The 27,115-nt window shown below is 33.9% G+C and overlaps 1 long non-coding RNA gene across 1 annotated transcript in view; it reads right to left on the bottom strand.

Moving 5' to 3' along the window:
- Window positions 1-1,236: 1,236 nt before the first annotated feature.
- Window positions 1,237-27,115, bottom strand: part of LOC144224607 (uncharacterized) — a 27,971-nt gene continuing 2,092 nt past the window's right edge. Inside the window, exon 2 of the long non-coding RNA XR_013333086.1 lies at window positions 1,237-1,462. This is a non-coding gene — a long non-coding RNA (uncharacterized LOC144224607). The remainder of the gene's footprint in view (window positions 1,463-27,115) is intronic.

The following is a 27,115-nucleotide window of genomic DNA, read 5'->3' as shown; positions in this document are numbered from 1 at the left end:
GTTTCTTCCCTAAGCCACATCTCTGCACTTCTGACTTTATTTGATGTGACTTCTTCTCTGTCTTTGGTCATGAAGTTTGTTCTGTCAGTCTTTAGGTCAATTTTTGGAGTATTTAAGATATTTTGATAGCTAGTTGTGTTCATGGGATGAGGCAAGCCTTAGTTCCTCCCACTTCATCACCATCTTCCTTTCTCTATAATGGTATTTTTAATGGATAAAAATCAGAAATTAACATTCAATGATAAGTATTAAATACATCTGTATAAAAATGAAACACCATGGAACAATTTAAATGTTTGGAAGAATATATACATAAAAAGAATGTTCTAAAATATCATATTGTAAAGGCACAATACAAAGCATTTTTTAAATTTGGAAAGTTATGTGTTGTTAATGTCATTTGTATATATGATTGATGGGATAATTTGGATTTATTTTTCTACTTTTTTTTAATTTAAAAAACTTAGTGTTTATTTCATTTTTGAGAGAGAGAGAGGAGAGAGAGAGAGAGAGAGAGAAAGTGAGGAGTGTGGGAGGGGCAGAGAGAAAGGGAAACACAGAATCTGAAGCAGGTTCCAGGCTCTGAACTGTTAGCCAGAGCCTGATACTGGGCTGTGATACACAAACCATTTGATCATGACCCTAGCTGAAGTCAGATGCTTAACCAACTGAGCCACCTAGGCACCCTTTAATTTTCTACTCTTAATTTTTGTATCTTATGTAATTGCTACTTATTACTTGTATAACAATGGAAACACAAGTAAAAACTACCCCAGAAGAAAATGTGTATGTACTCATACACACAAACATACACATACAGATGCACAACAGGGAAGGAAAAAATAAGAGGAGGAAAGGAATAAGGAGAGTTGAAATACAATGATAATGAAGACACTTATATGATCACAAATTAGTAAGTAAAATTATTTCCATTAGCTCCTGCCCCTATTCTGAACACAGGAAGATGTAATCATTTTTGTGGTATGTCCACTACATTTTCAAGTACTCTGACAATATTGAGAGTTTGTGTACCTCATGTTCCAATGAATTTCTTGGTGGAATTTCTAACACCCCCACTTGATTGATGGCAGTTCTGCTCTTGTTTTCTTTCATCAGTTATTTACCTCATAATTGGCAATGTCCCTCTTCCTTTGCTCTGATAAGTGTATGCTTTGAATAGCTAATTTTCTAAACCTTTGGGAAAAGAGAGTAGGATTGTATCACAGCATCACTAAATATTGATACTTGACTTCATAGTTCTAAAATTTGATGACAGAGAATTTTTCTGAAGAAATACTTTTCAAACTCTTTCCTGGTATCCATATTCTTGGCTTTCTCCTTTCCAGTCTTCTTCACCTTTCCCTTCTTCAAGCACCTTTTAAATTCTGTCTTTTCAATTAAACAGAGATTTGCACGTTCATTTTCTTCAGTAACCTTATGCCCATATTCTCAAAAAATATACCTAAAAAAAAATCAGACAAAGGTTTTTCTAGTTATACAGGCTCAAATTAGAGCCAGCTTCTAAAGTAGCACCTTTTCCTTCCTCCATGCTTTTATAAACTTTTATAAAAACAGGAAAGCTATAGAGATACAATATATAACATTAACTACTTTTGAGTGCTAAAACAACATAAGATAAATATGAAACTGTTAGTAATGGTTTATAGTAAAACTAGTTGATTTCATTAAAGATACAATCAGAATTTTTTGGCTGATAATTGAAAATGAGTTTAACTCACAGTACTGATGTCCTCTTAGGAAGAACATGACTCGATAAAGGGCCTAAGCGTGAATATAAATCACAAATTGAAATAGTTGTTTAGGGCCTACCAAAATATTTTATTGTTAAGCCTGAAACTGTTAGTAAATGGAAGTTAATAAAAATGGGTATACTGTTTTATAAGTGTATGTTTAAAATATTAAACAAAATACTTTAATTTTTTCTTGAAAACAAAAAGTCTAGGTAAATGTATATAAATTTTCCTTGTACAAAATATATCCCCAGTATTATTATGTTCTATAACCAGATTCCATTCCATGTTTACAAACAATAATTAAAAAATAATCAAAAAGGCAAGATGGAAATGCACATTCAATATTAAAACAAAACAAAACAAAACACATCCAAACTCTTGTTTATAGGCATGTGTATGCAGTCTTCCTACAAACTTAAATGTAGTGAACTAGTCTGAGCACAACAGCTTTTGAAGGCCTCCCATCGGAAGGTGAATTGAAGTGAATATTTGTACCTTCAAAACGTGATAGAGTCCTCAAATGAAAACTTTTATGCATTGGATTGTCTCTTAAGATTCTGCCTATCAAAATTATTTTACTATAAGTGAGTTTTTAATTTTTTAAATTATTTTTCAATGTTTATTTCTGAGAGAGAGAGAGAGAGACAGCATGAGCAGGGGAGCATCAGAGAGAGGGAGACACAGAATCCGAAGACAGTCTCCAGGCTCTGAGCTAGCTGTCAGCACAGAGCCCGACAGGGGCTCGAATCCACAAACCATGAGATTGTGACCTGAGCTGAAGTCTGACGCTTAATGGACTGAGCCACCCAGGCGCCCCTATAAGTAAGTTTTTACAGACATTTCATTTTGAAATAGATTCACAAGACATTACATAGAAGTGTACAAAGAAATTCTGTCAGCCCTTCCCCATATTCCTAAATCTCCCCAATGTTAATGTTATAGCACATTTGTAATACAATATTAAAACAAAGAAATTGATATTGGCACAATTTATAGGGCTTATTCAGCGGAATACATGCACTTGTGTGTGTGTGTGTGTGTGTGTGCGCGCGCGTGTGTGTGCAATTTTATTATATGTGTATGTAGCCTTGTATAACCTCCAGGAAAATGGAGGTTGTACCAAACACCAAACAGTTGTACCATCACCAAAATAATCCCCTCAAGTTATCTCTTTATAGCTGCATATATCCCTCACCTCTAGCCCTAGAAAACCACTAATAGATTGTTTTCCATGTATGTTTTTATGCTATTTCACAATGTTACATAAGTGGAATTATGCAGTATGTACACTCTTGAGACTGGCTTTTTTTCATTCAGCATAATTACCTTGAGGTTCATCCAAATTTTATATATTTAAATCTATATTTATCTGTAGCTGTATATCTATATATATTTACTTTTAATTGCTGAGTAGTATTCCATGGTATGGAGGTACCACAGTTTGTTTAACCATTCACTTACTAAAGGACATTTGAGCTTTGGGCCATTAGAAATAAAGCTGCTATGAACATTTGTGCACACATTCCTGTGTGAAAATAAGTTTCATATCTTTGGAGTAAATGCGCAGGAGTACAATTTTGGGGCCATATGGTGAGTCAGTTTTCATCATTAATTTTTAAAGATACGCAGTTTATGACCACTCCAATTGCATGTCCAAGTTATCCAATAACAACAACAACAACAACAATAACAGAAACAAGATGAATCAGATCCAGTTATATAAAAAACTTTTTAAAAAGAAAATATTAGGACACAAGAAAATATTCCACATAATCACCAAATATCAAGTGAAATAGTCAATGAGATGTCAAATAAATAAAAAAGAATGTTTGAAGGAGACAGTTTTAAAAATCAAATCAATAACTTGATATGTAAATCTATAATAATATATTTTATGTTTAAATTAAAGTATATTAATAGTTGTTAACTAATTATCTTAATGAAATAATAGTCACACAGACTTTTGCTTCCTTGATTACTCGAAAATATATTCTTCAACCTCATTCTCTCTTCTTAAAAAAATGTTTTATACTCTTAACACATACCAGAATGAGTAACTCATATCACTTCGTCCCAAACTGACATTTCAAAAGATGAGTTCAAATACATTTGCAGAGATATTTTTGAGTTCATTCAAGCTGAGCAGTGCTTCTTATCTTTTGAAATGTCAGGCAGCTGGTCCGAGGAAAATGGAAACAGATCTCTTTTGTAACATCATCACACTTGTGGGCATAGGATTATGACTTGGTTTCTCCAGCCACACTGTTGGAAAAAATCATATTTATTTGTGAACAAAGGTCTTTCTTTTACAGAAGAAAGGAAGGAAGGAGGGAAGGAGGGAGGGAGGGAGGGAGGAAGAAAAAGCATGTGAAAAGGAAAACTCAGCCATCTTAATTAATTTGTATTGGGAGTTTTATCTGAAGTCCCTTTTTTTATATATCTTTCCATTTTGGATTTCTAATCACTTTAAGTAGGTTAAAAATTTTATTATCATGCAGTAATATAGTAGTATGAAAATCCAGGAACTCTATAGACCAAATATAGGATTTTCAAAACCTAAATTAGACATTAAAATATTTTTAAATTGCAAAAATTATAAAATATTCATGTACCTTTAACCCCACCTGAATAAATATTTACAGCACCCTTATTTTCTTAAAATCATTAAAAATACTGATGAACTTGTACACTGCATATGGTCAATTGAACATATGCATCCACTTTAGATTGCCTCTGAAACTCTACTAAAATTACTAGTAAAAGGACTTACAAAATTAGTAATGGATTAAAATACAAACATAAAATCCTAAGGAGCAAGAAAACAAAAAAAAGAGATAACAGAAAATATTTTGGAAGATAGACTATATTTGGACGAGGGATAAACAATAGGCCCAAGAAAGTTGAAGCCTAAGCAGTAGTGAGGAAAAACAAATAAGCAGTCAATTTTTTTTTTAAGTTTACCTTAGTTTGTTTAATGTACAGGGTTATATTAGTTTCAGGTGTACAATATCATGATTCAACAATTGCATACATCACCCAGTGCTCATCACAAGTGTACTCCTTAATCCCCATCACCTGTTTAACCCACCTCCCTTCTAATAACCATCAGTGTGCTCTCAATAGTTAAGAGACTATTTCTTGGATTCTTTCTAATTCTTTTTTCCCCCTTATTCACTTGTTTTGTTTCTCAGTTTCCACATTTGAGTGAGATCATGTGGTATTTGTCTTTCTCTGATTGCCTTATTTCGCTTAGCATTATACTCTGTAGCTCCATACATGCTGTTGCAAGTGGCAATATTTCATTCTTTTTATGTAAGCAGACTCATTACTCTTAGTCCAAAGAAGACTCTGAAATTTATGGCATTAGGTAACTCTGATAGTGGAATAATGGAATAAAAACATGATCTTCACCTAAAAGTGTGTTTTAAAAAGAATCGGATTCCCAGATACTGGTCCCTATTCTGTGCTGTTAAGTATATTTCCCTCTTCCTTACCTCACTCAAATCTGGAGTTTTATTCTCTGAAAAATGTTAAACAGAAGCCCTTTTTCTAGTTTATATCAGGATGAATGAAGATAAGAATTGTTTCCTTCATATTATATGTTGTATTAGTTGTCTAATATTAGAGACAACAAATTGCCCCAACACTAAGTTGCTTGCAACATTGATCACTTCAAATTTTTTGTAGATCTGGAAACTGGGCATAGCTTAGCTGCATTCATTGTGTGAATAATGTCCCTCAGCAGTTGAAATCAAGGTGTGGGATGGAGCTCTGGTTATTTCAATGCTCACTGGTGAAGGATTCACTTCTGAGCTCACTCACTTTGTTGTTGGCAGGATTTGGTTCCTTGTAGGCTCTTTGTCAGAGACTATCCTGACTTCCTCACCATGTGAATCTCTTCAACATTACATCTTGCCTCATCAATGTGAGCAAGTTAAGAAGGTGAAAGATTGTGTAAGCAAGACAAGAGTTATAATTTTTACAATCTAATTTCCAAAATTATAGTCTATCACTTTTGCTTATTCAGTACACTAGAAGCAGTCACTACCTCAGCTCCCACTCAAGAGGAAGGGGTTACACAGAATGTGAATATCAAGTGAGGTAAGGGAGACATCTTGAGAAGTATGGCCACCACACATGACTTTTGTGTATGGAACTCCAGAAATGCAAGCCTCCCTTGCCCACTATTCTTTAAACTTATGAAACAGGAACATGATATAAAAATGGAGCAGTATAAAAAAAGAGCTTTTGAAAACTAAATACATATGATTAAAATTAAAAACTCAACAGAAGCATTGATTAGACAGGGAAGAAAATGAAGCAAGGAAAAGTGTGAGATGGCAGAGTGAATATAAGAAATCCAGAGGACTTACTGGAAAGTCAAACTTTATAAAATAATAATTCAAGAAGGGGAGAAAAGAGAATGAAAGAAAATCATCTGGGGCACCTAGATGGCTCACTCAGTTGGTTGAATGCCCAACTTCGGCTCAGGTCATAATCTCACAGTTTGTGGGTTCAAGCCCCATGTCAGGCTCTGTGCTCACAGCCTGGAGCCTGCCTTGGATTCTGTGTCTCCCTCTCTTTTTCGCTCCTCCCCCGCTGGTGCTCTGTCTCTCTTTCTATCTCAAAAATAAATAAACATTAAAAATAATTTTAATTAAAAAAGAAGGAAAATCATCCAAGAAATAATTAAAACAGATAAAAATGAAGGATACAAGTCTGAATGCTGAAAGTCCACAACCCATATGAAGTGATCAGTAAAATGACTAAAAATAGATTTAGGCAAAGACACATTGTTAGGACATTTCAGGACAATGATGGGGGAAAAAAGTCTATTAGCTTCTAGAGGGAGAGAGAGGAAAACATTACAAAAGACACACATAAAAGGAATCAGAATTACTTTCCTTATCTATTATTTCTTATTTTATTACTTTTTATTGAAGTATAATTAACATTCAATGTTATTTTAGTTTCAGATGTACATGATATTGATTAATGGATTCTACACATTATTCAGTGCTCACCACAATAGGTGTAGTCACCATTGGTCATCATACAACATTGTTACAATATTATTGACTATATTCTCTATGCTGTGCTTTTCATCTTTGTGCCTTATTTATTTTATACCTGGAAGTTTGTAACTTTTAATCGTCTTTATCTATTTCACCCATTCCACTACCCACCTCCTTTTTGGCAACCACCAGTTCACTCTCTGTATTTAAGAGTGTGTTTGTTCACTGTTGTACTTTTTAGATTTCACATAAAAGTGAAATCATATGGTATTTGGTTTTCTCTGACTGACTTAGCTCACTTAGCTTAATACCTTTAAGTGTGTGAATGGTAACAATGGTAAATAGAACGAAACAGAGCAATGTCTTCAAAACTTGTAAGAAAAAATATTTTCAACCCTAAATTTTACAACCAGCTGAATTATCAATATGTGTAAAGATCAAATTCATTCTTTAGTATCTCCCATCCAATTCTTTTTAGGAAGTTCCTGGATAATATACTCAGCCTAAATAAGGGTATAAACCAATAAGTAATTACATGTATATTCTGAAAATATGTCTCCAGCACAGAAGTAAAGGAAATAGAATTCTCAGAACATGATCAAGGATGATCCCAAGATGAGACCTGTATTCCAGAAATGGAGGCCAAACCACTCTGATTAGAGAGATCAAAAGATCACTGGAAAGATTTCTTTCAGAAAGTAAAATTGAGAAAATGTCTGATGCATGCTAATGCAAGGAAAAGAGCAACATAATTAATGAATAAATTGGGGTTATTTTAGTGATAGGTAGAAAGAATAAGACAGTTATTCAGGGAAAGCAAAGTTTTAGGGAAAAGACAACTAATGATATGATACCTATTGGAGGACCAGCTGATAGCATTCACATAGTAATAACAATGCAAATGCAGATTGAAGATCTACCAAATAATGCTGATAAATAGGAGTGACTGAAGGATGTGATGAAATGTGATAGAGGGGAAGGATGAAAGAGAACCAATTCCTTACCTTTATTTCCAAAATCAATAGATAATGTACAACCTTAAAAACTGATATGCTGAAGCATGCATATATTATTTCGAGATATAGAGATATATACAAAATTAATCACCTAATGAGTCAAAATGGTCTGATTTCAGTTTGTGTGATTTTAAATATTTCACAAATATTTAGCATATCATATATAACATCCTTTAATTTGTATTTTTACTGTTAGCATTATATTTTCAACATCTATACATATAAATATGTATCTCTTTCAGTTATGTAGTTTTACAGTATTCTGATACACAGGTTAAGGCATAATTTAATTATCCATTTTATTTCCACTGTTGGCAATGTAATGAAGACTCTTGCACATGTTTGGTCAAAGTTCATCTACACTTATACACTTGGAAATGGAATTAAAGGATTGTAAGTGTAAGATTAAGATTTCAGCTTTATGTAGATATTGTTAACATGTTCTCCATAATGTCGGCAACATTTTTCAATTGTGAAATACTTTGATTTGGCAAGTAATGAATATTTTTTTGCCTCTCTCTTCTCCAAAGTGAAGTAGTTCTCCTTTGACAACTGATTTTTCAGTAAACTGTTCATTTACTTTATTTTTAAATTCTGTAGTGACTTTTCTCTAAAGACTTCAGGAAGTTTCTACTTCTTTTTTTTCCCTATGCAACAATAAATGCAGGAGGACAGTGAAGCAAAGTCAATAAAGGTTTAAACAAAAAAAATGATTGTGATTGAAAATTGTTATGTCCTGCAAAGATATGGTTCATGTGTGAAGAAAACACTAGTCCTGTAGAGCTTCAAAAGAATAGGGGCACCTGGGTGGCTCAGTCGGTTAAGTGTCCGACTTCGGTTCAGGTCATGATCTCACAGCTTGTGGGTTTGAGCCCTGCATAGGGCTCTGTGCTGACAGCTAGCTCAGAGCCTGGAGCCTGCTTCAGATTCTGTGTCTCCCTCTCTCTCTGACCCTCCCCTGCTCACTTGCTCTCCCTCTCTCTCAGAAATAAGTAAAAAAAAAAAAAACTTTAAAAAACAGAATAACACTCAAATAGATTTTCACTGAGAAGTTTTTGAAGCATTTTTCCATATTACCAAGAGCTAAGAAATGGCTATGAACATCAATTAGGTAAAAATTAAGATAAATGTGTAAAAATCCTAAAATCTATGGGAAAGGGTAGGGTCTTAATGCATATAAATACCTAGTGTAATTATAACTTCAAAATTAAATGTTTAAGTCTAAATAATTTATCTGAAAATATAAATTTTATCTTTATATTGAAACATAAATTTAGTTTTTTAAATTTGGAGTTTGTGGTCTCAAGATAAAATAAATATAAACTGGAAAAATGTTAGGGAAATAATGTAAAGAAAATGAGTAAAAGTTTTAAAATAAACTGTCTTATATAATATAAATGTAACTCAGTTTTTAAAACAAATCTCAAAGTCTTTTTAAGGAGCCAAATTGAAATTAGCACCTTAATTTTTTAATCTGCAGAAATAATTAACTCAGTAAAACAAAAGATGGAACAAAAAGGAACCCCAAAAAAGCTTAAAATACAAATCCTAAAATGAAACTATGCGAGGGATCAAATATAGTGTTGTGGAAGTAACTATGAGCAGCTTAAATTCCTTGATTAAGTTAAGGTACTCAAACTGAATAATAGGGAAAACTTGTTTTAGTGATTCATAATGATTTCTCATAGAAAATGTCCTTTCAAACAAAACCTGAAGGGTAAGAAAGTTTTAAGATGATTTTTATAATTTTTAAATTATCCAATTTCAAATATAAAAGGATACATAAGAGGAACTGAGAAAATATAAGATGTTAGCAATGGCATGGAATGCAATATTTTTGGACTTCCCTGCCTATGGAATTACTTCTCATTCTACAATGATCTTCTCAAATACCACTTCTTTTTCAAGTATTTACCAACAGGCCAAAACCTTAAAGAATAAATGACTCTCTCTCCTTGCATTTTTGTATTATTTCCAAGGTAGCATTTAGAGTTGGTGATACTGATGACTCTTTCCTGTCCTACATAAAGTCTTCAGTGGCAGAAAACATGTACTAGTAATTTTTGCTGACAATATCCTGAATTATCTGAGATATAATAATGTGTATATAATCAATCCATATTTATGAGATGAATTAAATTGAATTTTTAAATATTCTAAGCCTCCTTATTCATAGGTAAGAACTTTTCACAAATTCTCATACTTTGCGATTTTGTGGTAACTCCTCTGTATTAAAATTATGTCTAATTCATACATCCTTAAATGTGCTAAGGATATTTTCAAACTACAAGATGGTGATATATTTACTTGCAAAATGTTCAAAAAAATACTGACTTTTAAGTATCTTTGCATTTAAAAGACACAGACTTTCAGTGTGGTGACACAAAATATATTTAAATAATATAGAGTTTATAAAAATAAGTACACAATGCAGTTTTCTCTATTATTTACTTTTTCTCTGTCTTCTTACTTAACAGTCTTTAATGGGTTATATTTTGGATGAGTAGCAAACCTGGAAAAGACACAATTTGAAGCAAACTGCTTTAAAGCTCTTTAACTTTACTCTAAGGAAATCACAAAAGGCACTATGATATCAACTATTAAATCTAGATTAGTGCTTGGCTGTGGGTTTATGTTCGGCTATTTTTTTAAAGTGTGATATGTTTTTCCTTCTAGCTTAATGAAAATTTTTTATGGTATCCTGTATATCAATTTTAAATAGAAGTCTAGATTAAAAAGAAAAGAAAAACTTGTTTCAGTTATGAGTAACTGAAATCAATATCATTATTTTATTTTATTTAAGTAAAAATAAGTTAAATTTTAGTTAATAACATATTCTGGAAAGATAAATATTAAATTCTAATGAAATCCTGTGTATGTATATAATTACTATTCAAGTTTGCACACAAGTACTTGTAAAATTGCTAACCTTGTGTTTCCAAGTGTGGCTGAAAATGTTCAGTGCCTAATAAAGAGTCATTTTCACACTTTTTACAATTTTTTCCTGGAGCCATTTCTAGAATGGATTTTTCATTGTTTTCAAGTCAGTTTTAGCCTCAATCTTATCATCCAGTCTGTTCACATATGCCCTAGCTTGAGAATTGCTAATTAGTGCAAACTCATTTATTCCTTCTGGTTCTTTTTCAGGTGTTTCTGTGTTCTAAGTTGTATGACTTTTGCCTTGAGTTGTATAGTACTTTTTTTGTATGCATTCTGTCTGGATTGCAGTTTTCAAATCTGATATAAGGAACTAGATAGAAGTTAAATTTAGGTATCCATTGTTTATATTAAAGCACAGTGGTATTTCAAATCATGCATTTTCTAGAAAGTATCTATAATTTGGCCAGCAGTGAAATAAAAATATTATTTGTTCCATGTTTGTTAACCTGAAGAAGTATATGCATTCATGGTAATGCTATCACTAAACTGAACAGTTACTTGTTCAGAGCTATAGGACACAGCCACAAAAAAATCTTATATGCAAACTCTGTATCTGTGAAGGGATTGATGAATACAGCTCTGGCCAACTTGTAAAGTGGCAAAGAGGCCAATCTTTTTTTTTTTTTTTCCTGCAGAGGCCTCTGCTTTTCTGTGGTAGAAATGCCAGCTTCAGACAAAGCAGTGTTCAGGTCATGACTCAAATATTTTGGAAGTTCTCTTGGAATTTATATTAAGAACACTGCTGGGAAATGACTCACCTTGAAAGAAAATTGTGTCTAATTACCTATCTTTTTCCAATCCTTACATGTTCTTGTTCCATAAAAATCATTGTATTTAGTTATTTAGATATAAGTTATGTGAAAATCATAATATCATTTACACTATTTACACACATAGAATAACATAATTATGCTGTCATGAGAGTCTTTGGAAATAGACTGTTTCCAAACCTCACTGCCTCTTGTATATTTGCCATTTAGTGCAATCTATAGAGAGGAAGTAAAGCTGACAAAATTTCTAGATAGGTAGCTACTAAGCTATTGATCTTTTTATCCTATAAGAAAGTTAACACTAGTGCTTTCTCTAGATCAGTAGTCTTACAAATATTCTGATACCACACCCCATCATTAAAATATTTTTGAACAAAAATTCCAAAATGCATTTATTTTTATGTATACATGCTTCTTATTAATGCAAGTATGTACATTATAAGCCACAGCAAAATACAGAGGTGTTAAAATAATAAAATTTATTTTAAAGATTTCTTTAATTACATAAGTACATTTGTAATTCACGTGGTCTTTTCACGAATTAGAAAATGTTTACCATCCTTTTATCATCACTTAAACCATCAGTTTAAACCATCACTGTTTTTGTCTTGTAGCATGGTCTACCAGAAGTTTGCACTTGATTTCTGCCATTTTCTGATGTTTCTTCATGTTTGGATTATTACTCGTATATTATCTTTAACTCGTTTAGTTGGCAGAAATCTTTGTAGTCTACTTGTCCATTTTTAGAGTATTGTGTTAAAACTACAAAACATATAGTTTGTAAGTCCATTCAACTATGCACATGCAAACTTCAATAAGTTGAAAAATGCTGAGGCAAATATAAGATTATGTGTGACACTGTCAATTATTCGAGGATGTGGAACTTCTACATAGGACGTATTGCCATCTGTGACATGTGACCCCCCAAATATAGGAACTGAGCAATGAAACAGTGTTAGTCTGCATATTCAAATTCTCCAAGGGATTGTCTCCAGTTTGCAAACAGTTTCCTTAGGCCAGTTGTCTTCCAACTGGGGTATATATAGCCTGGGGTTATAAGATACAAGCACAGATGGTTTTAAGAAAATTAATTTCCTGATCCTCACTTCCATATGGATTCTTTCCTAAGACTAATAAGGTTCCTGAGTGAAGCAGTTATTTCCCTACATCTACTTTCTCTAATACATTTGTCTACACTTATACTAAAAGGGATGCTTCTCACCCATCCTAAGGCTAATTATGGTACATTGTTCCAGGATGTAAAATTCTCCAGTATTTCTCTCACACTTTCTCTCACTCTCTGTCTCCCTTTTTCTCTCTCTGCTACATATACAGAGGACAAATTAGATTTTGGTGTTAAAGTTGAGAAAATGAATGACTTTAATGATGTGAAGACAAATGCTTTTTCAGGTGGTTTCCAATCCATACTTTTTTCAAGAGTTGAAAGAGAACCAAATTTAGTTGTCAGATGACAGATGATAAAATATTTCTTAAATGGGAAATCAGCATGAGATTTTTGGCATAAAACTCAGAAGAGGTTCAAAGAATTGAGTTATAGGCTTATAGCAAGTCTGTTCAAAAATATTTACTTAGAGGAACATAGTTTCTTCATGCTCAGACCTATTTTTTAAAATAAAAAAATACAATGGATGTTCAACCACATTACTCTCACAATAAATGGTATTCATCCATGGATACATGATAGGATATCTTTGATCAATTATCCATTACATGTATTTATAGTAGGAAAGATACCAACCTAAAAGAATTGTTAATATTTACTGTTTTATGCTTATAGGAAACTTTAAAACTCATTTTACATTTAATGTATGTATTTTATTGAAGAGAAACAATAAAAATCAAAAAAACTAAGTGTATTGTATATATTTGCATAAAATTCAATGGAGGAATTGGGATTGAATATGATCTAAAAAGTAAAAACCATGGGATATTACACTTGCCTGTGTATTTCTTTTAAATTAGTGATGTTTAGTATCAAATCATTATGATATGTAGATACCATCGGTATAATTTTAAAAATTGACTAAACCTGTCCATTTTCAAATGGCAATATTTAACGACACAAAAATTTCAAAATTTCTAGCTATGTTAAACTGTTAACGTTTAGTATCAACCTGGGAACTTTCCTGAAAATACTTGTTTTATTCTAAATCCTTATAGAGAATATATGGGGGAAAATACTTTTAAAACCCACTGCTTTCCACAAGCACTATCATTACAGCATCTGCTTATATCAGAAGTTAATATTTTTGCAATATAAGATTCAGTTAGAGTATAGCCACCAGGTAATAGTAGGAAAGAGAGAGAAAGAATAAATATGAGAGAATGATAGGAAGTTTTTAGATCTGATGTAAAGCCAATAGTTATTTCATACATACAGGTTTAATTACTACTACACCTGAATTCAATCAATAATAATTCTGTGTAGTGTTTCCCTGATCAAGAGAATTTCTACCTAGGGGATTATGTGCTTGAGGACACTCTTCTATGTCAAGGTAAACTTTAAAAAATGTAATTGTTTTGGGGTGCCTGGGTGGCTCAGTCTGTTTATGTGTTGGATTTGTGATTTCAGCCCAGGTCATGATCTCACGGTTCATGAGTTCAGGCCTTGTGTTGGGCTCCACACTGATGGTGTGAAGCTTGTTTAGGATTCTTTCTCTGCCTCTTCAGCATGCTCTCTTTCTCTCTCTCTCTATCCCTCTCTCTCTCAAAATAAATAAATAAACTTTCAAAATGTAATTGTTTTATTAATATTACTCCTACCACCATTGCTACTACATATATGTTTAGAGCATTGTATTTTTCATGACTCATTATCAGCCACAGCCCACAGGTCAGATTTTAAGGCCATATGTGATTTTAACCACCATTCTGGATAAGTTGACAACTACCACACTATCATTAGAATGTTATTTTATATTTTAAAATCTTGCTTTCATTGATGCTTCCAAATAGTTCCGGGTACCAAACTGCTGTTTTTATATCTTTGCCTTAAATTAAGGGAAAAACCTTATTTTAAGCTCTCTTTGTTTCTAACTGGTAAGAAAAAAAAAGTTTTTCAATAAATAAAAATCACACAGATGCATACACATATTGCATTTTAGAATGAGGACATAATGAACCAGCATTATTCACTTAGGGAACATGGGAAAAATAAGTGATTAAAAATAATCCCATTATCTAAACGCCACAGTCCACACTGACGTACTCTAAGAGTGGGTAGAAAACCAGAAAATATAAAATTCAATTCAAAAGGTAATATTTTAATAAAAGATAGAACATTTTGTTATGAAGAGTCAGCCCTAATGATATTTGTTGAAAAGCTTTTTGATAATGATAAATTTTCATATTTATTTTAATGAGAATATTAAAATAAGAGAGGTAGCATCTATGATATAGGATGGTTTTCTTTGTGCTCTTTATTTTACATATGCTATTATTCTTTCTAATATGTATATTCTTTTTGACTACATTTCATTTTTGCCATCTACTCATATCTAATGTCTGAATTTCTGTATTTTCTCCATTTTGATTTTCTTGCTGGTCAGACAACTAGACTGTATTTTCCAGGCTCCTTTTCAGTGATGTGTGGCCACTTGACTTAAGTCCAGCTTATTGAATATGAAGCAGTCAGTTCCCCTGCCCAGAGTAGAGAATAAACACTCTCTAACCTGAGGCTATTCTCTTCCCATCAGTTGGCTGAAAAGAGTGGAATTCAAAGACTTACAAACCAGTAAAGCCACGGTCTGTCAGGACCCTGGGATGACTGTGCAGGACAGTACCCCATGAGGGTCATCCCTAAAGGACAAGAAATAAACTGTTCGCGGAAAGCCAGTGAGATTTAGTGGCTCATTTCTTAAATCAGTTAGCCTTAGCCTACTTGGGCTAATATATCATCTTGTAGGTACCTTTGACCTTAGATGCCCGTCTTTCAAAACACCCTTTTTATCATTGCCAAATAATTTTTATATCAAAGACCTGTTTTATAGCTGTTTATTTCTAAATTGTTGCTTTGGCTCACTATCCTATTACAGTTCCCATTATGACCCTGATTCAACAAAATTTTAATGTTTGTTTTAGCACTTCCTCTTCCATGGTTCTCTCATCACAGAGTCCCTGCCTTCTCTTTCTCTATGGAAATCTCAACTTTTCTTCCAGATCCCTAGTAAAGTTCTTCAGTCTGTCTTTTCTTATTATCTCCATCTCCTTTCCTGTATTAGGTACTCCTCCATAAACTCCCCAAGGCCCTTCTATCATTCTGCTCCTCACTCATCTGGTCTTCCTTTCTCTTTTCCCAATGCACGGAGTTTATTCCCCTACTGCACCTGCATTTATTTACCCATTTTCCTGAAACTCTCTTACTCTAAAGACTTTCATAGTTTTCACCCTCCTTTCATGCAGACCTCTTGTTATGTGATATTTCTCAGGAAAAAAATTTCCCTGATTGCCCTGTTTCAAACAATTCTCCAAAGTCTGTCATGCTGCATCCTCTTATTTTGCTTTATTTTTTCCAGCATTTATAATCTTGTCTGATATTTGATATGCCTGTTAAGTTGTTTATTTTCTGTTCCCTCCCCTAGAATATAAGCTTGCCCAAAGTATAGGACCAGTCTAATCCAACACCCAGAACAGTGCCTGCCATATAATTGGGGTTCAGTAAACATCTTTTCAATAAAAAGATGAATGAATCAGTAAAACTATCCTTCTGAAATCCTATATTAATGGTGACTAACACCAAAACCACTTTTGATACCTTTCACATGCATTGCCTCATTTGAGTCTCTCTATCTTCTTTTTCATATTTGATTATTTAGAGATCCATACAATGAAACTCAAAATTACCCTGTTATGAAATTGCACTGACAGAGTAGGACCCATATCTATTGACTCTAGACCCTGTATAATTATCACAACAATAAGCACATGCCATCAGATAGTATGCAGATTCAGTCTTCATTATAATACCTGACTATTGCTTGTTTAGTATTTCACCATTATTTTAGTATGTACTATTGCTATAACTAAATTCTAAGCTTGATGAAAGAAAAGATCCTATCTTAACATCATTGTAAGGGGTTGTATTTCCTCAAACACTTCCACTGATTTACTCACTTATTGGTTTATTTGTTCAGAAGCTTACATCCAGTATTATTTGAAAATTTGGTTTAAAAATAACTCAGTTCTCTGATAATATATATTCTACACATTGAGAACTATCTTCTTAGCCTTTTTTAAATTTAAAACACATAAACAATGAAATAATGGCCATGTTTTATGTTCTGTGAACAGCAATAAAAACTCAAAAGCTCTTAGTCCGATGGCATATCTACTTAGTTTGAAGTGAACACTGTTTAAATAAATTAATTGAATAAATACATGATTAAATGAAATTTGTCATGTCTTTTCTTTCTTTAAGCAACACACTATGTGCCACAAAAATGTCATTACCTTTCACACATTGGGTGGCCTTCATTTATATTTGGACATATTTTTCCTCATGTAAAATGTTCTCAAATAGTTTTAAAGCAAAGACGCATAATTTAACATCATGGTAATAATTTATGCTGCACTTCTTAAACAAACAAACAAACAAAAGTAGTCTCCCCTCCATTAAGTTGTATAAGCCGCCTAAAGGGTTTGCATCCAAATACAATGCTTGCACTGATGCACAGTAGAAAGCCTTCCTAGGGACTGGCCTTTTTGAGATTTTCTTACATACTTTTATACTCTGCTTTGGGATGGCAGAATCTTGGCCTCGTTGAATCTTGTGTTTTCTCTAACTAGCTTTTGTACTATGTATTACTATCTCTTAACCATTCAAGATGTTTTATAATCAGCTTTTCTAAAAAGGAAAAATAACTACATATTTCCTTAATCTTTGATTTCAAATATTAACTTCACTTGAGAGATTTTCCATTGAATTAGAAACCTTTCCAGGATCACTGTTTTATAAAACAACACTCTCTTTCACAACTTTTATCCCATATCTTCCTCTATAACCCTTCACAGCACTTATGCCCCTTGATATATATTAATTCTTTATTTTCTTTTTTAATGTATTTATATTTGAGAGAGAGAGAGAGAGAGAAAGTGAGAGACTGGAAGAGAAAGGGAGACACACAATCCGAATCAGGCTCCAGGCTCTGAGATGTCAGCACAGAGACCAACATGGGGCTCAAACCTACAAGCTGTAAGATTATGACCTGAGTCAAAGTCAGAAGCTTAACCAACTGAGCCACCCAGGTGCCCCAGAAATGTTTATTTTCCAGCTTCCTCTTCTAAAATGATAAGCACCATGAAACCAGGCACTACTGTTACTGGTACCTGGGTGGCTTGGTCGTTTAAGCATCTGACTCTGCATCAGTCATGATCTCTCTGTTTTTGAATTCAAGCCTTATGTCCTGTTCTGACAGCTCAGAGTCTGGAGCCTGCTGGAGGAATTCTGTATCTCCCTCTCTCTCTCTCTCTGGCCCTGCCCCACTCATGGTCTCTTCTCACCCTCTCTCAAAAATAAGTAAATATTTGAAAAATTATTTTTATCCCTTTGTCCCAGCACATGGTATGATCAGTCAACGCTTACTGAATGAATGGAAGAATAGGAAGATGAATTCATGTTTCAGTTCGATTTCACCATGTCCCAGGAGAAGCATTTGCCATAGAAAATTAACTATGTTGAATCTACCAAGTTTCAAAAAGATGTGTCACACTTTCATGCTCTTTATTAATAGATTTACAATCCGAAATGAAAACTAGTTACACATCTTAGGGGAAAAAAGGTGAAAAGTTGAGCATAAACCTGTGCTCTAATTATTTAATTGTATGATCTTATTATTTAAATATAAATGAAACAATTAACCCATTTTTTATACTCTTTAAAGTCACAAGTCATAGTTTATTCCTGTTCTGTCACGTACATTTTTGGCAAGATCATTTGAGTTCTCATTTAGAAACACTGACAACTTATTTTAAAATAGTATATTTGTTCCTCTCTAGTGAGATGTGTGAGACACAGAAATAGAACATTGTGTGATGGAACAGATGCAGTAGCGATGGTGAGTTTATATGAGGATGCTGATGACAGATGCCACCTTACAGCATTAGCCAATAAAAAGTATAGGTATTACTGTTTACTGTTACTCAAAATGAGCTGGACTATGAGCAACCCTGAACACACAATGTCACTCTCATGTACTGTAAGTGGTCTTGTATTATGGATATGATAAATACCCAAATTTAATTTAAAAGGAAATAAAAACAAATTTATTTTAAGGTAGGTAGTGTGAACCACCTCAATTTTTTCCCATAGGGAAGTGCTTTATTTTCTATAGGAAGAAGAGAGAAACTAAAATAAAATTTACTTGGAACAGAGTTCATTTGAAGATAATTAAGTAATTTTGAAGATTATACCAAACACAAATTTTTCAGTACAGAAGGTATTAGTTATAATAGTGATAAATATATTGACTAGAATTGTTTCCTTCTTTGGGCAGCTAACAAATATGAATGGTTGAAATCTTATTAAAATTAATTGGAGCTTATCATTCTAGAAAAATCCAATTATTTTGTAGTTGCAGAATTAATGGTTTATTCCACATTACCAAAAATAAATGTGCCATTCATTTAAAATATTTTTACTTTGATAGCTTTAATATAGTTGTATATATCACAGGAGACTTTTGATCTGCAAATGTAAAATAATTAAATTGAAAATCAGTATATTTTGGTCATCTTACAGTCCTGTCAGCATTAAATTTCACCAGGGTTTCTATCACTGATTATTTGAACAATAGAAGTAACTCAAATGAACAACTTATATTTGCTTTCCTCCAGTATGTCAAGTCTGAGGGCCTTAAGCACAGACTCAAACAAGAACTTGCGTATGCCTAATGTATATGAAAGGTGATCTCAGGAAGTACAAGTAAGAGAGTATGAGGCAAGGAAGAGAAGCTTGCATTATTGCTGTTTTAGAGTTCAGGCTTAGTCTTCTAAAGATCCTCTGGGAAACTGGAACAGGATTTAAGTCATCCTTCCAGAAAAAAGGAGGTTTTGCACTGATTCACTGAAGACCCTAGTCCTCATTGTTTGAGGGTTAACTGAGGAACACTAGCTCCCTAAAACTTACAACTTGTCTCTAATTGTATCCAAGCAAGTTTTCAGGTACCAACAAAATCCTCCACAATACTGTATTATATTTTTAAACCTTACGAAGAGTAGCTCTTATGTTTAGTATTCTTACCAACTATGCACACAAAATCATCATCGTCATCATAAAGGTGATGGGAGGAAACTTTGGAGGCGATGGATGTATCAATGGCCTTGACAGTGGTGATGGTTTCATGGGTATACCCTTATCCCCAAACTCAAGTTGTATACATTAAATGTACACATCAGTCATACCTTAGTCAAGTGGTTTAAAAAGGTCCTCAGAAGACAAAATAAAAGAAGGATTTAAATGAAAAGCTGAGGCCTGGAAATTGTCAACTAAAACTGCTGGTAAGAATATAATGGGATGGGACAGCATCTGCTATTGAGACTTTTGTCTTTTTCTGCATCAAGGTCAATGGCTGTGTATGTATGTGTGTGTGTGTGTGTGTGTGTGTGTGTGTGTTATAATCTGTGTGTTTGTGTATATTTTAATTTTGCTTTAATAGAAACAATTGCCAAATTCTTAAAAAATCAATGCTAGTAAAGTTTCCAGAAATTAATAAGTTCAACATAAATGTTAGCAAATGACACTAACTCTTGATAGGAGTTATATTGCTACTATTTTTGCTACTATTAACATTTTCTTCTTACTGCAAAAGTATAATGCTTATAAAGGAAAAAAGCTATTAAAAATAGGGATACTGGAAATGTCAATACTGAATACAGAGGTGATTTTCATTTTATTTGTTTTTGTCCTAGTGTTTCCTAAATTTTTCTCTCTAAAAACTAGCATGAAGACTTCCTCTTCATAAGATGAACAGGATTAAATTCACATTAACTTAATTGCCTGGTGGCATCAGAAGCTAGATTTTCATCTACCAATATAGAATTTAGAATATATTCTAAATAGTTTCCTACGTTGATCTTCAAACAGTTAATTTCTCTTTTCTTTCTTTCTTTCTTTCTTTCTTTCTTTCTTTCTTTCTTTCTTTCTTTCTTTCTTTCTTTCTTTCTTAGTTACGTCAGGGGTCAAGGGGAAAAAAAGAGAAAAAATAACTTGCTACATTTCTTTGGAGCAAAAAGAATCGGTATAGCTTGAACTGTGTCCAGATCTGCTTTCTGCCATCTCTAAAATACTTGCAGTCTAAGCTCATATAAATGCCACTGAGTGAAGGGAAAAGGTCAGGGGAAAGCTTGTGGCTTCCCCTTTGTTCAACTTCCAGTCATGCTAATCTGTGTACAGGCCTATCCCTTGAGGCTCAAACTCTTCCTTCAAATTCTCGGCTTCGGTTTCATTCATTTTTAGTGAAAGAATATTTTCTGAAACTCTAGGATATATTGAAGGTCAGAGGCAAAGCTAAACAGGTAATGCCACTGGGTCCTTTCCAATAATAGATACAAATTTACTATGAGCCATAGGATTTTTCTCACATCAGTTTTTTTCTTTTAATATGAATAATAAAAAGAATAAAGTTACTATACTCTTTCTATGCTACCCACAATCAGTAGGATAACCATTATCTCTAAAAAAACACTAAAGCTTCCAATAGAATGATCAAAGGTTGTAGAATTTTGAAAAATTATCAGTGCTTTCAATAACACATTAGAGGTATGAGTTTCTGGGATAGGTGTCATGTGTATGTCCAAATGATCCCTTTCTTATTGTTGCCAGTCCATATGGAGTGTTACATTATTTTTAGAACACGTCTGTGTCCAAAATATGTAAGCAAGGGATTGGAAAAGACCCAATATAACACCAGCCAATTAATCTACAACTTGAAATTAACTCTTGAAGAGTTAGGCATTCTATTTTAAATAAGTAGCAGCTGAAGGACAGAGTGTCAGCCATAGTTCTGAGGGTCAAAGTTACAGAATTAAAGAATAGGGATACCTGGGTGGCTCAGTTGGTTAAGTGTCTGACTTCGACTCAGGTCACAATCTCTTGATTCCTGAGTTCAGGCCCTGCATCTGGCTCTGGGCTGACAGCTCAGAGCCTGGAGCTTGCTTCAGATTCTGTGTCTCCCTCTCTCTCTGTCCCTCTCCCACTCCCTCTCTCTCTCTCTCTCGAAAACAAACAAACATTTTAAAAAATTAAAGAATAAATACAAAATTATCCAGAATGTAGTAGGTGTAAAAATAATAAAATTAGGGAATAATTGGAATAGGTCAGGATGAAATGAAGTCGTACCAAGACTATAGACAAGAAAGCTTATCACTTGTGTTTTTCAGTTATTGGATATGCTAATGCATCACCTAGTTTAAAGCCGCAGGAGAATGGATATGGAAAATTTAAGAGATTCCAAATAATTCATGAAATTCATCCTTAGAGAATAGGGTTCAGACAAATATTTTTCTGCAACACAATGACATTTTTACTCTCCTGGAAGAACACGGTCTCTGCCATAGCTTTCATTGTAAAATTATTTTTAATGTCTTAACAGGGGGATGCATAAGATTGCAAAGCGGCCCATAAATAAAGATCATCTGTAAATTAAAATTTTAACCTATGGCCACTATAATTCTAATGGAGTCTAGTTTAAATATAATATATGATGCTTCTTAGTAAATATTAAACTCATCATTGATGGATAGGCAAATAGGAGGTTTAATGAATCCATAAAAAAGACAACCCATCAAAAAAAAAAAAATAATGAACTTAAATGTGGACTATATATTCCAGTGAGAAAAAATAGATTCAATGGGGAAGTCAAATATGTGGAGCGTGGCACTGTAAATATATACAAATAAAATGAAAATTTATCACATCCTCTGAATATTTCCATACTGGTCAATTTAGCTAGGCAACGGGGTACAGACATTTGGTCAAACACCATTCTAGATGTTTCTGGGAAGGTATTTTTTTTTAAATATGATTAACATTTAAATTAGTAGGTTTTGAGTGAAGTAGATTACATTCCACAATGTGGATGGGCCTGATCCAACCAGCTAAAGCCCTTAAGAAAAAAAGATGAGGTGCTCTGGGGAAGAAGGAATTCTGTCTCTGGATTCCCTTTGGACAGGAGACTACAACATCATCTTTTCCCTGGGTCTGCCCTGTAGATTTCAGACTTGCCATTCACCACAATTTCCTGAAACAACTGCTTAAAATCTCTTTCTACACACACACACACACCTACACACACACACACACACTTTCTCTCTCTCTCTCTCTATTGGTCTGTTACTCTGGAGAATCCTNGAAGGCTCTCTCAGTGGATTCTGCATCCTTTTTCTCCCAATCTCTCAGGTTTTGTAAGGTTTCCAATGGCTTCAGATCTTTTCTGTGTGATGTATGGGTGCGAGTGCAAGTACGGAGCTCCTTACTTCTCCGCCATCTTGCCCCCCTCTAATATGGTCATCTTTCTTAATGTTTATTTATTTTTTAGAGAGAGAGAGAGAATCTGAAGCAGGCTACAGACTCTGAGCTGTCAGCACAGAGCCTGACACGGGGCTCGAGCCCACAAATCGAGCGATTGTAATCTAAGCTGAGGTTGGACATTTAACCAACTGAGCCACCTATGCACCCCATGTAGTCATTATTTTTAATCATACAGTGAAATAAAGGTGACTAGAACTTCAGATTGGCACTGTGGTGGGTAGGAACTTCAATTCCTGAGTTTAAATTCTGTATCTTTTACTAATTACTAACGTATTCGTGGGCAGCTTAAATTGCCTCTCAGAGTATGAATTTCTTGATCTGTAAAATGAGATGGTAGGTAAGATGTGGCTAACAAATGCTTCAAGAGACATAGTATGTTTTGAGGATCGACTAGAAAAAGAATTCATGAAAATTCCTTAGAACAGTGATTTCATACAGTAAGTGCTTACATGGCATCCCTTTTCTTTATAATATAGAATAATCATAAATATTTACTCTCTATTGTTAAAATTATTGATTTTAGCATATGTCATGACATCAAAACATCTCAGAATTGTAAAGATGTTCTTATATTATCAATTACAGTATTAGAAATTGATGTAAACATTAAAGGGATATGTTATTTTGATGGTAACAGATTGAATAAAAAATCCATGAATGTATTCCTTATATATATTACATAGCACATATATATATATATGTTTACAGAGTAATGAGAACTAATAAATGATAGAATTTAAAAATCACCATTTTTATAACACTCCATGTTATAATCCATTTGACTATATATAATCAATGGATGCTAAAATCATTACATGAAACTGATAGAAAGCAAGATATAAGCAAGGTACCTAATATCACTCCACCTACTCATTGTAAATTGTAAACTTTAAAAATACACCTTCTAATGTGATCAAACTCAGGATTATTCTTAGAATTCCATCCTCATATCATGGTATTCCTGGTGGAATACAATATAAAGTGCCTAAAAATACCTAAGAAATATGAATCCTCAAAATGTTTAATCTGAATCTATTCCAGCCCCAATGCCTAATGTTCACTTATAAGAAATACAGTAGGTAAAAGAACCAGAGTAATATTTCCATGAGGAAACAATCACACATATCCAGAATTAAGGATACACTCCAAAATAACTTGCCTAAACCAATGTCTAAAACAAATATGAGTAGATTGTTCCTATTGATACAAGACTATAAACGAATAAGGGGATACATATTACCAAATAGAAAAGATATATATTATTAATAATAGAATCTCTTAAAAAATAGGATCAGAGAATTGGCAATATTAGTTGTGCTGTTTCAGAAATGTTACTCATATGGAAACATAATAGATTTTGTCATAGTGGTTCTGTGAGAGGAGAGAAGGGCTTAAAATATGGAAATATGTAAATTAGGAGATATTAAAATTTGAGATCTTAGATTTGGTGCTTGATTATAATCCAAGATGATCCTTGCATCTCCAGGTCCTGAACCTTAATCCTATCTGCAAAGTTCCTCTGACCATGCAAGGAAATATATTCTCAGGTTCTGGGGACCCATGCATTGATATATTGGGGGACCCTTATTCAGCCTACAGCACACATCAACACACAAACTCATGGACTAAGAGAAGTCTTTATGAAAACTGATACAGAGAGTAGAGAAAAAGAAAAATGAAAAAAGAAAGAAATGGAGACATTGCCATCATGTGAACCAAAGATGGTAACTTCATAAAAGAGTACTTTCCACACAACTGCAAATAGTCCAACACTTCAGCTTCCTGATAATACTAAATGTGTCCCTTTGCAAAATTCTTAGCATACATGAATTTAGATTAACCAGAGGTTTCCCTCAATTTCACTAGTATTTTTAATCAGAATTGTTAGGCTGACCTTATCATCTTCTGCTCAAATTCAGCTTTGGAGACATGCATATATTTCTAAGATGCAGATCTTGGAACATGTTTCAGGTTTTATTAGACTATTCAAGTATAGGCATTTGGCATTCCAATGAGACCACCTGCATCCACATATGTTACTGTGGATAGTATTTTATTTAATCCTTTTACTAATGATTATTGGATGGCTAGTAAGTGCCAAGTATACCAGAGACACAGTGTTCACTCTCATTAAGAAGTTTACATTCTATAAGATTTGACCAAGACACACACACTCTTTCTCTCACACTCATGTAATCAATTCTAAGATGCTACTGATTTCAAGATATAGCATGATTTTATATAATACCATAGAATTAAAAATTTTACTATCAAATTATACCATAACACTAAAACACCATTCCATTTATATTAAGGTGCATTTCTAATTCCAGATATATTATATTTTAGAAATTTAATGTATCCTGATTAATAAAATGTAGTGCATTTTATTGTGCATTTTAATGTAGTAGCAATCTCTTGCTGCTTAAACACAGAAGAGTACTCAAACTACTTGAAGTAAGGAGTTTAGTAAGGTTGGACAGGATAGGAGATTGTCTACTCAAAGGGAAAGAAGTTATCAGGATTTGACCAAAACAGGCTGCATTGGTTTGTCTGCCTTGTCCTCCTGGCTATCACTTCACAGAGACATCAGATGAAAGAGAAGAAAAAATAAAAAAATTAGTTTCAATCTTGATTTAGATATAATCTCTAGAATATATCTAGAGGATATACCTATCAGCAGAGGAAAGGGTCTCTATCTGCTGGCAGCCTGACCAAACTACTTGAAGTAAGGAGTTTAGTAAGGTTGGACAGGATAGGAGATTGTCTACTCAAAGGGAAAGAAGTTATCAGGATTTGACCAAAACAGGCTGCATTGTTTGTGTAATCTCTAGAATTCAGGCTTGAAGAATAAGGGAGATATATCAATATACAACTGGAGAAATGGGGACATTGAAGAGTCAATATTACTTTTAATATTTGGCCTGGGGTCTGGATTGGCACTCACATGGTTTGAGCTGGCTAGGCAATATTGCTTGAGCACTGGCTTCCTGGATAATTAAGTGGAGGATAAAATTTAAGGAAAACAATCAACAAATTCATGAAAGCATGAAAGAAATTGTCTTCCTTTGGAGATGTTAAAATATTTTGGTACTGTTGACACATACAGAGTAAGACCTTGGATTGCAGGTAACTTGTTCTGCGAGTGTTCTGCAAGATGAGCAAACATTTCTTTTTTTTTAAATTTTTTTTTAATGTTTTATTTATTTCTAGGAGAGAGAGAGAGAGAGACAGCGTGAGCAGGGGAGGGTCAGAGAGAGAGGGAGTCACAGACTCTGAAACAGGCTCCAGGCTCTGAGCTGGCAGTCAGCACAGAGCCCGACGCGGGGCTCGAACCCACGAACCGCGAGATCATGACCTAAGCGAAAGTCGGACGCTTAACCGACTAAGCCACCCAGGCGCCCCGATGAGCAAACATTTCTAATAAATTTTAACTTGATAAACGAGTGATGTCTTGAAATACAAGCAGTACATGATGCAGAATGTCACATCACAACTGAGCCAATGGTACTCTCTCTCACTCACTGAGGAGTGGTGGGTAATCATCTCCCCTGCTTGGATACCTAGTCTCAGGCCTCAGTGTTTGGCAGAAATCTGTGATTTTTCAGAATGTTGGATGGTGCCCACAACTGGTGATAGTGTATTTATTGTCACTTCAAAGGCCCTAACAACAGTCCTTGGCTTTTCCATACAAAAGTAAGCTAAGGAATGCTTTGCTTCATTTTGGTCAGGCTGCCAGCAGACAGAGACCCTTTCCTCTGATGACTTATTGCCAGTTACATTAAATAGTGTATATGACAAGAGTTTATTTACTATACTATAGTCAACACCTGTGTGAGCATTTACAATGGACCCCATGCAGAAAAAGAGTCCATTGGGGCACCTGGGTGGCTTAGTCGGTTAAGCGTCCGACTTTCGCTTAGGTCATGATCTCGCGGTTCGTGGGTTCGAGCCCCGCGTCGGGCTCTGTGCTGACTGCCAGCTCAGAGCCTGGAGCCTGTTTCAGTCTGTGACTCCCTCTCTCTCTGACCCTCCCCTGCTCGCTCGCTCTCTCTCTCCTAGAAATAAAAAAAAA

This window comes from Crocuta crocuta, unplaced genomic scaffold, assembly GCF_008692635.1.
Source record: "Crocuta crocuta isolate KB4526 unplaced genomic scaffold, BGI_CrCroc_1.0 scaffold192, whole genome shotgun sequence".
Classification (NCBI taxonomy): Eukaryota; Metazoa; Chordata; class Mammalia; order Carnivora; family Hyaenidae; genus Crocuta; species Crocuta crocuta.
The sequence above is the reverse complement of the archived record's forward strand: the minus strand, read 5'-3'. Positions and strand labels throughout refer to the sequence as shown.